Below are 10,776 nucleotides of genomic sequence, written 5' to 3' on the forward strand. Positions count from 1 at the left end.
CCACCGTATTCACTGGACTGAGAAATTGTACTCAGAAGTTAAAGCATCTTGAGGAGTCACAAGAGACCGAGTCTTCTATGAAGAGGGAACTTCAAGACATGAAAGACTTAGTCAAGCTCTTAAAAAAGAAAGACTTCACCCAGGAAATGGAAGTCCAGGTGTTAAAGGACAGAAACAAAATCCTGGAAGAAAAAAACTTGACCCAGGAAATGGAAGTACATGTGTTGAAGGACACAATCAAGCTCCTGGAGGACATCTGTATTAACCAGAAGGAAAAGAGGAGAGGTGTGTTTGGCAGGAGGCTAGAAGAAAGAGAAGTGGAGTTGGAAAAAATGAAGAAAAAGATACTGAATCCGCCGACGGAGAGAGGTTTCTTCAAGATGTTCGTGACGAAGACGCCCTTTGGCGGCGGGGACTCAGGGACATCCCCATCCACCAGCCTCCCCAGAGACCACTTTGACGCCAATGTTTTTGATGACGACTTTGACAACGATAACGACGTCCAGAGTCACTTCAACGTCGACGACAACCACGACGACCTTGAAGAGTCATCTGCCAGCCTCTCCCTTCCCAGCAATGACGTCCTCGATGACCTTGTAGAGTCATCCTCCAGCCTCTCCCTTCCCAGCAATAACGTCCTTGATGACCTTGAAGAGTCATCCTCCAGCCTCTCCCTTCCCAGCAATGACGTCCTCGATGACCTTGTAGAGTCATCCTCCAGCCTCTCCCTTCCCAGCAATGACGTCCCCGATGACCTTGGAGAGTCATCCTCCAGCCTCTCCCTTCCCAGCAATGACGTCCTCGATGACCTTGAAGAGCCATCCTCCAGCCTCTCCCTTCCCAGCAATGACGTCCTCGATGACCTTGAAGAGTCATCCTCCAGCCTCTCCCTTCCCAGCAATAACGTCCTCGATGACCTTGTAGAGTCATCCTCCAGCCTCCGTGGCCCAGACGAAGCGGCCGGCGGTGCCGATGAAGATGACGTGGAGGAAGATTTAGACTCATGCATCTTCTTCTATGACAACGACACCTGGTACATCATGAAGGGAGAGAAGGTGTCGGTCTGGCACCTTCCTGAGAGGGTAAGAGTGTCACTCCCCTAACTCCCCCCCCCCCCTGCTGTTCTAATGCAGCGACGGGTCCTGGTGACCACACCCCTCCCTAACTCCCCCCCCCCCCTGCTGTTCTAATGCGGCAACGGGTCCTGGTGACCACACCCCTCCCTAACTCCCCCCCCCCTGCTGTTCTAATGCAGCGACGGGTCCTGGTGACCACACCCCTCCCTAACTCCCCCCCCCCTGCTGTTCCAATGCAGCGACGGTCCTGGTGGCCACACCCCTCCCCGGCGGCCGGTGGGGGCCGTCGGGGGCCGGTGTTCTAACCTGACGGCCTCCGACGGCCCCCACCGGTGCCCGACGGCCCCCGATCGCCCCCACCGTCCCCCGACAGCCCCCACCGGCCCCCGACGGCCCCCGACGGCCTCAGACTGGCCCCCGACGGCCCCCGTCGGCCACCACCGGCCCTGACGTCCCCCACCGGCACCCGACGGCCCCCACCGGCACCCGACAGCCCCCACCGGCCCCCCGACGGCCTCAGACCGCCCCGACGGCCCCCGACAGCCCCCACCGGCCCCCGACTTCCCCCACCGGCCTCCGACGTCCCCAACCGGCACCCGACGTCCCCCACCGGCACCCGACGGTTAGGGGGCCGGTGGAGGCCGCCGGGGGCCGTCGGGGGCCGGTGAGGGCCGGTGTTCTAACCCGTCGCCCCGACTCTGCGGCCCTCACCGGGCGCATCGTCTCCGTTGCAATGCGCTGCGATTGAAACATCTGATAGTTCTCGCAGATGTTACGTCATCTGATCGGCCGTTTTGATCGGCCGTTTTGAGAACGCCGATCAAAACCGATAATGGGAATATCCCTAATTATAACAGACATAACACTAGAACGGGCACTCGTTAGAGCGCATACCTTCGCATATCACAAGATTGGGCGTTGAATTATGAACATGTTGGCATTAGTTGCCAATTGGATAGAAATTGACCGCGCTATGGTAAAAAGAAGATGTTGACCTTTTCATGACCTTGATCATGACCTTTGACCCGATCGATCCCAAAATCTAATCAAATGGTCCCCGGATAATAACCAATCATCCCAACAAATTTCATGCGATTCGGTTTAATACTTTTTTACTTATAACACACATACAAATAAATAAATACACGGCAATCAAAACATAACCTTCCGCATTTTCAATGCGAAGGTAATAATGACAAACATAAAACAACTAGAACGGGCACTCGGTAGAGCGCACACCTTCGCATATCACAAGATTGGGCATTGAATTATGAACATGTTGGCATTAGTTGCATGCCAATTGGATAAAAATTGACCGCGCTATGGTAAAAATAAGATTTTGTCATGACCTTTTACCCGATCGATCCCAAAATCTAATCAAATGGTCCCCGGATAATAACCAATCATCCCACCAAATTTCATGCGATTCGGTTTAATACTTTTTTAGTTATGCGAGTAACACGCATACAAATAAATAAATAAATATATAAATAAATACACGGCGATCAAAACATAACCTTTCGCATTTTCAATGCGAAGGTAATTAAGGCAATTTCTAGAAGCGTAGAGAATTTTTCACGCGATTAGATCCCGTGCAAAGTCAATGAATGGTTGCATCGGACCGGGATGGGTCTGATGCCATGGCCCTGCTGATGCCCCGCCCACTCCTCCTCTCTACCTCCATCTGCCTGATGGATCGTGGAGGTCTGGATCGTGGTCCATGCCGACTACCAACTATTCATCCACTCTGTCATACTCATTGATTGTGTTGTTACTGTGTTTTAATTTGTGTGTAATGATTCATTCTGGTCACATGACATCTATTGTCCTGTCCATCCTGGAGAGGGATCCTCCTCTGTTGCTCTCCTGAAGGTTTCTTCCCTTTTTTCCCCCGTGAAGGGTTGTTTGGGAGTTGTTCCTGATCCGATGTGAGGTCAAAGGTCAGGGATGTCTATATGTACAGATTGTAAAGCACTCTGAGGCAAATCTTTAATTTGTGAGAATGGGTTATACAAATAAACTGAATGAATTGAAAATTGCGATCGACAGGAATTTTCACCGGGTGCCACGAAGCAAAAAATTCACCTTGAGTTCAAATATTTGAACTTTGGCTAAAAATTCGCCCAATGTCGAGATGCGAAAGCCAATCAGCTTCAGTTGAGCTGCTCCGCCGTTGGTGAATCTAACTGCTGCTCTAGTAGCGCGCTGTGTGAGCCTACGGGTGATGTCATGTATAAATATATATATATGATATTAATGTTATGAAGCCAAACACGAGGGCGTCACATGTTCAGAGGTTTATGGGATGTCCTCAACAAGTATAAAGCAGAACTAGTGGTTATTGATTTTGTGGTGGATGGCGGACATGATAACGGTCTAAACGGAGTAAAGCTGAAGAGATAAGCCACGCCCCCTCTAAGGTGCAAATGACGCGAATAAACCACAAATGGTCAAGCAGATGAACACACGAGAGTAACGCCTTTGGTGTGAACGCAGCTTCAGAGGTTTGGACCGTCCCTTCTGGTTGTAGACGTACCAGCTCTCTGTATGGAGTTCTTGGACTTGGTTCCATCCATGAGGAAAGGGAAGACCTTGGATGCCGGGTAAACCTTACACAGCATGGCTAATATGGCCCGGACATCTTTGCGAACCACATCCTTTGACTCTCCCACCTGAAGAAGAAGAAGAAGAAGAAGAGCGGGAACTGTGAGCAGAAGATGCTCTCCGGTGGTTTCCGAGTCAATCAGGAGTGCGGACAGGTGCTCACCTTGAGGATGAGGTAGGGGATGAAGGAGTTGGCCTCGTTCTCCGTTAGGTGGTAGTCCTCTCTGTTCCGCATGGCGAACATCAGCTTCAGATACTCCAGCACCTTCATCAGGACGGTGGTGTTGGTGTCAAAGAAGCGCAGGGTAAACCACTTCAGGATCAGGTCCAGACAGCTGATGGTGGCTTCGCTTTCACTTTCCAACCTCTTTGAGACCAAAACACGCAGACTTTCAGACCAAAAACTACTCCGAATGTGCAGCTTGTAGATCCAGACCAATCCCCTACCTCAATCATGATGCCGATGGACTTGACGTGTCTCTGGAAGTCTATGTGGAAAAGCTCGTCCTGGAGCCATTTGGCGAAGCAGGTGGACATCTGCGTTTTCAGCTGCTCCACGTATTCATCTCGGGGAGTCGTGAAGTTCCATTTTAAAACCTACAGATGAAACAAGAGTTCAGGAGTTAGACGAGTCAAAGATACGGAGTCAGGGCTCGATCGCACCAGACGCGATTCTCAAAAACGCATCGCTGGCAAAACCTTTGTTTTCCCACGGCCCTTTAAATGTCGGCGGCCCATTTTTCAGGCGCGCATGAAAGTTGAAATATCCTCAACTTTACGTGCGAGGCGCGGAATCGCACAGCTCGTCAATGTCACACTCGGCCGAGGCAGCCAATCGGATCTAGCAGGAGGCGGGCTTTCCTTCCTGTTTTCATGTGGATTGACCAGTGGGAAATTCAAAAGAAAATGGCAAACTCCGACGAGACGCTCATATTAGCGGTATTTCATTACCAAGAGCTATATAATTCTAAATCGAAACACGACCAACTGACTCCCGCTCAGCCGGCAGTACAACTGAAAGCGCTCGCCATCGAGACACAATTCGCTGAATAGATGGAGGTATTCGCCGCACTGTTTTTTCTTAATACATCGTGATCTAAAAACCTCTGCTTTTGGGGCTTTTCCTCCTCCTCATCCCACAACACAGACGACTGTTTGAATCCGTTTAGTAAATGAAGTTTCATCGCCCGGTTGCGCGCAGGCGCTCCACAGGCGCCGCGCTGTTTATCGGCGAGCTTTTGAGCGGCTGCGCTTTTACAAGCGGCGTCGAGTGTGACGTCCCTAAGACGTCATTGTCAGTGCTCCTGCAGAACAGACAATATTTGGAGGTAGAAGCGATTACTATTCCAGGACTACCAGCCTCAAAGCTCACTGAGGACAACTCAAAGAGGCCAAAAGATGACTTACGCAAGCTACGGCATTTATGAATGGCGTAAAAAAACAACAATATCCAAATATAAATCCGCCGGTAGCTCATCACGGCCTGCAAGAACCACGTGGCAGATCCCAACCCTCTCCCACCCGCAGTGAAAGCCCACGTATGACGGGATGAAAGCGGACATCTGATTTCTAAAAGGAGGAACTCAAAAGTGCGATCAAATTTGAGCTGCAATAAAATGTAAATTAAAACACGACCTATATCCAAACAGAAGTAGACGTACAAGACACGAAGGGCGGCTCGGCAACACGGCCGCACGAGACGCTACGATAACCAGCCTTCGAAGGCCGGCGACGACATCAACAGGCGAGGATGTGGAGGGGAGAACGAGACCGACATCCGAATAGCCGGCATTCGAGAGCAACGGACTGCAGCTCCCCTAAAGCAGCTGCCAACGTTCTTTAAAGAAGTCCTGCAGCTGGACCGGGACAAAAAGATCGACCGGTCGCACAATCGCCGCCAGGAGAACCCACGAGTGACCATCATCGCTGGAGCACAGGAGGACGGCGATGCCGTGGAGATCCTAAAGACAGTCAGAGAAACCACGCCGCTGGTCTACCACGGGAACCGGACTACACGCTCATAATAAGTCGAGTATAGGACATCCATCTATGAAGCTACATCATTCCTAACCCATGAAGCAGTGATCGGTTGTGTTCCCTTATGGCCCTTCTTGGCCAGATGCATGGTTCATTTCTACTTTATTTTTATTTATTATTATTATTATGCATTCTTACTTTTGAAGGTTGTATTTCTGTAAAAATACCTAAATAAAATAGAAACACATATTGTAGTACAGTTCCCCTTAGGATTAAGTGTGAGGGAGAATTGTTCCACACCTGCTGATGATGGCAGGACTGAACGGCGTATCGCGAGTACACCTGAGCAGCTGAGAGTGTACACACCTGCCATGTCATCAGGAGCAGTCATGAAGTAATGTGCCGGTGCTCAGTGTCCAGCCGTATGCCCACGTTGGGTAAGACCAGTCGTTTGGTTTCACGTGACCACGAGTTCTTCTGCCAATCAGATACCTTTAGTTGTTTCTCCTCCTTGATCCTCTGCTCCTTAGCGTTGGGGATGAGGACGAAGATCGGCCCGGTCTTATCTTCATCATCCTTCTGGTTTTTGGCGGCAGGCTTCTTGCCGGCTGCACCCTGAGGAGGAGGAGGAGGAGGAGAGTGAGGAGGCAGCGAGTGAACCGATGAGCTCCGGCTGTGGCGTTGCTCTCGGCAACGCGTGTAATCGGGGTTTTTCCCCCGATGTGGGTGACGGAGAAGCGACGGCGTCAGACAAAGAAACAGGAGACCAGCGAGTGTTAGAGAACACGGCTCCGCGTGGGTTAACAGAGCGGAAACATTGATGCCATTCCAAAAACATTGACAAACACAAACTCATGCAGTGGGGTGACCTGAAGGCCGGACAGTGACCTCTCTGTTCGCGCTTCCTTCCTGTGAGCGTGCAGCGGTGGATTCACCTCATGTGAGGAGGTTAATACAGACGGGAGTTCATCTCCTTCCACCTGACAACCGTGTGCTCCTGACCATACAGCTGGTGTGTTCACTTGCATATTAGAGATTAGAGCAGTGGTTCTCAAACTGTGGGGCGCCAAGGCATTACAGGTGGGGGGAAATGTAGATCTTTTTATAATTTAAGACCTTTATTGAGAACTTCACGTATTACAAAGTACAGACATAAAAACTAAGTCATTCATAAATAAAGAGCAAAATGCCTGTACTTCCGTCTAAATGTTTCCGTGACGGCGCTAACAGGTTTACGCTGAGCATGGGCGACATCCATTGCCACATCCTACCTCCTTCCTGCTGTTGCCCTTCAAAACAAGAGCTCAACATTGAGCTTTATTGAGAGTGGCCGTATTAAGCCTGAAACCCCGTTTTAAAAAGATTTGTAGTGGAAAGCTCATTGCAACATATAATAATAATAATAATAATAATAATAATAAATACGTGATGACTTACACATATCTGCACTTGTTTTTCTTTTGAAAAGATATGCAGTGTAAAACTTTTTATTTCCAAATATTTGAACTTGTTTTGTTTAGTTTTTCACAGGTTGCACTTTATTGTTATTATCTTGAAAAGATATTCAGTGTAAAACTTAATTACAGCAACAATAAGCTATTTACTTGCCAAACATTAGTTCTTATTTGCATTGAGAGAACTTAATTCTAAGCAGGGTTCTTACACATTTTGACCAATGGATTTCCATGACTTTGCCATGACTTTTAATCCAATTTCCACGACCAAACTGAAATCTCGGTATAAACATGAACACTTTAGAAAATGTTGTGCGTTTTTTAGCGTCTTTCTTTAAAAAAACATATACATTTTTCAAACTCGGCGTAAATGAACATGTGAATATGACAACATTTCCATGACTTTTCCAAAACTTTTTATGATTTGACTTTTTTCCATGACTTTTCCAGGCCTGGAAATGACCATTTAAAAATTCTATGACTTTTCCAGGTTTTTCATGACCGTACGAACCCTGTATAAGTTGTTGTTGTTGTTGTTGTTGTCTGATGGAGCAATCTGGTTTAATGGAAAGTGATTGCAAAGTAATTCTTTCATTTGAAAAAGGAGGAGTCACACAAAGTTGTTATTTCAATAGAAATCCAGCGTGGACCATTTTGTTACAATGTTATTGGGGCGGTGGGGCGCGAGCGTCTTTCTTCCTCTGAAGTGAGGCGAGACAGAAAAAGTTTGTGGGTTAACATCTGTCCAACGGAACAACTGGGCCCACGTCCAGATGAAGTGTAAACACATTGCATCTTCTCAAAAAGGACTACCTGCTGACCGCTAGCAGCAGCCTTCCCTTTGCCGGGGGCTTTTTACGAGCATCACTGTCCTTCTCCTTGGAGGGGGGAGGAGGGACAGGCCCCTCTGGAGGGGAGGGAGGCTGGGTGAGCAGAGAAACCACATCATGTTTACACTTCACGGTCATGGAATGAAATGGATTGGTGCGCATCAACACAAAAATAAACGGTGGCAAACGCTCATGCCCGATATTCACAACCACTAACAGGTGAATATTTTCAATTGGAGGGGTCAGACGGGGCTTGGACCAACACTTCCTTCTTCTTTCATGCTTTCATAAATGTCAGGACATCAGATGAGACTAAATCTGGGCCGATATACCCCTGAAACCAAAATCTACGTTAGCTAAACAGCCATTCAACCCATAAGCAGGTCAATATCTCTGTTCCTGTGTGCACGCGCATCAAAAACACGATCCAGAAAGACATACCTTCTTCCCAGATGCTGCCGCTCCTCCTCCTCCTCCTCGGACGACCTTCTTGCCTTCAGGTTTCCCGTCCACACCGTCCTCAGCGGCCGGCTGCCTGGAGGCTGCACAGGAGGGGAACGTTTGAGAATACAATGACAGCGCACTGTGGACACTTCTTCCCCGGGTTGTGTCGTCAATGCTCTGCAGTCACGTGGCGCTTTCAAAAAGAATCCACAACGCCTGGATGAGCGGAGCGATGACGTCATGATTGTCAATAAGAAAATAAAAAGACTGTCGGCAATGACGGTAATTAATTACAATATTATGGTTATGTATATGTATCAATATATTGTTCCTAGAATCTTAAAAAGTAGGATGGGAGCCAGAGCCTTCAGGTGTCAAGCTCCTCTTATTGGCTGCTGGGGGACGTTTAGGATACACTGAGCACCTCTCTCCTCTCCTCTCTCTCCTTATGGATGAATTGTCATCTCTCCATCACACATTATTAACTTTACTTCCTCTCCGGAGTCTTAGTGACTTCACGTCTCATAAGGTCCGTTGGACCTGGCTGGGCCTGATACCATGGCCCTGCTGATGCCCCGCCCACTCCTCCTCTCGACCTCCATCTGCCTGATGGAGGTCTGGATCGTGGTCCATGCCGACTACCAACTACTCATACACTCTGTCATACTCATTGAATGTGTTGTAACTCTAATGATTCCTTCCTGGAGACGTTTCCACTTTAATGCTGGGAAGCCTTTGCAGGTCCAAGTCTGTAAGTAGTTTTGCATGTAGCATGGAAACATCCACTACGATACATTATCTGTGTACTTACTGTTGGAGTATAATCTTTGTGTTGTCGCAATAGATGCTCATCGGGACTACTAACTAGTCAGGGGAGTCATGTTGATGGATACTAGTAATTTCTGGTATGACAGCTTAATGCTAAATCATAATTTCATACTCACGTATATGTTTGTGGACAGTTTGTACGATCATGTCGTGTCATGTTTCCACAGTGAAAGATTCAACCCTAAACTCTACTCTGGATTCCTGGGTCTTTATTTCATGGAACTGCCGTTAGCAATCTGCTAAGCTAACCTATAGAAGCAAGAGCGGAATACTAGCTCACAGTAGCACAGCTGTGGTTTTAATCCGTAATAATGATGCACACACTTGAAGCAGCTCTGCTGGGCTCTGCGGAGCCCCTCCCCCCTCCAGCTTTGGCAGGAGCAGCCGGTTTAGCCGGCACCAAAGCTCTGGCTTTCTCCAGCATGCCGAGCACCTGATCTTTGGAGGCGGTCTGCAAGCAGACGAGGAGAGGGGGGAGAGAGAGAGAGAGAGAGAGACATCAATTAATGCAGACACGGTGGTTTTGCCTCACTGGAGGTCAGACCCTGAAAATGTATGTAGGTAAAAGCTCGCCACAGGCACAGTGCATCCGTCAAGTACTTTGAGTTTCCCGGCGGCCTTGTCCATGTTGTCGTAGCCAGGTGCATCATGAAGGTGGGCAGGGCGTCCTGAGCCTTCTTCCTCACGTCCCCGTTTCTGTCCTCCAGACAGGAGCAGAGGTGAGGGACGCACAGCATCAGGTCCCCGGGACCGTTCTCAGGGGGGGCAGCTTCTCCGCCAACCAGCCGAGCACCTGGGTGAGGAAGAGAGGAGGATCATGGGTAATCGTGAGTGTGCCTGAAATTTCTCTTCTTTTTTTCATCCCTAAAACAATTTCAACGCTCTGAAGTCTGGACGGATGGTTTTGTGTTTTTATTTTTATGCATAAAAACATCAATTTTTTTATTCTCATAAACATAACATTGTGTTCAAATGTAATCTGGTCAAATAAAAGGTTGACCTTGACCGGCAGTGTGTGCCTCCACTATATTCCGTCGTGATGGGTCTCATCGTTTCAGTGAAAACTTTAAACTTTCCAGTAACTTCGTGGACCATATGTGAGATGTATGTCGATGGCAGCGCTCCATGGCCCCTGGAACCACAGGGTGCGTTACCTTGCTGTCTCCCAGTACGGTGATGATGGCGAATCCCAGGGCTTTAACGTGCTGCTTGAGTCCAGGTCCCATGGCTAGAGACAGCTGCTGCAGAATAGCGAGAGTCTGCTGGACCTGGAAAAGAAACAAACAGTCATTTTAAACTTCCCATTACTGTGGAAAGCAGTTTATTAATCAGGGAAATTATGCACCTGAAAAAAATATGAATAGCCTGATAGAAAAATAACGCCTCTGAACCATCACAAGAAGCACAATGACAATGAAATAACCTTGTAACTCACCGATTACTTGATCAACAGGGTTCATACTGTTAGGTTGTAATAGTTTATTTGATTTTGCACATGTACATAGAGGAAGTCTTATGCTTTAAATTAATACATATAGAAAGATATTATAATAGGAAATATTA

At 48.2% G+C, this 10,776-nt stretch overlaps 1 pseudogene; it reads right to left on the bottom strand.

Moving 5' to 3' along the window:
• Positions 1 to 3,574: 3,574 nt before the first annotated feature.
• On the bottom strand, positions 3,575 to 9,831 carry LOC130195668 (cytoskeleton-associated protein 5-A-like; annotated as a pseudogene).
• Positions 9,832 to 10,776: the final 945 nt, after the last annotated feature.

Source organism: Pseudoliparis swirei, chromosome 6, assembly GCF_029220125.1.
Source record: "Pseudoliparis swirei isolate HS2019 ecotype Mariana Trench chromosome 6, NWPU_hadal_v1, whole genome shotgun sequence".
Taxonomy (NCBI): Eukaryota; Metazoa; Chordata; class Actinopteri; order Perciformes; family Liparidae; genus Pseudoliparis; species Pseudoliparis swirei.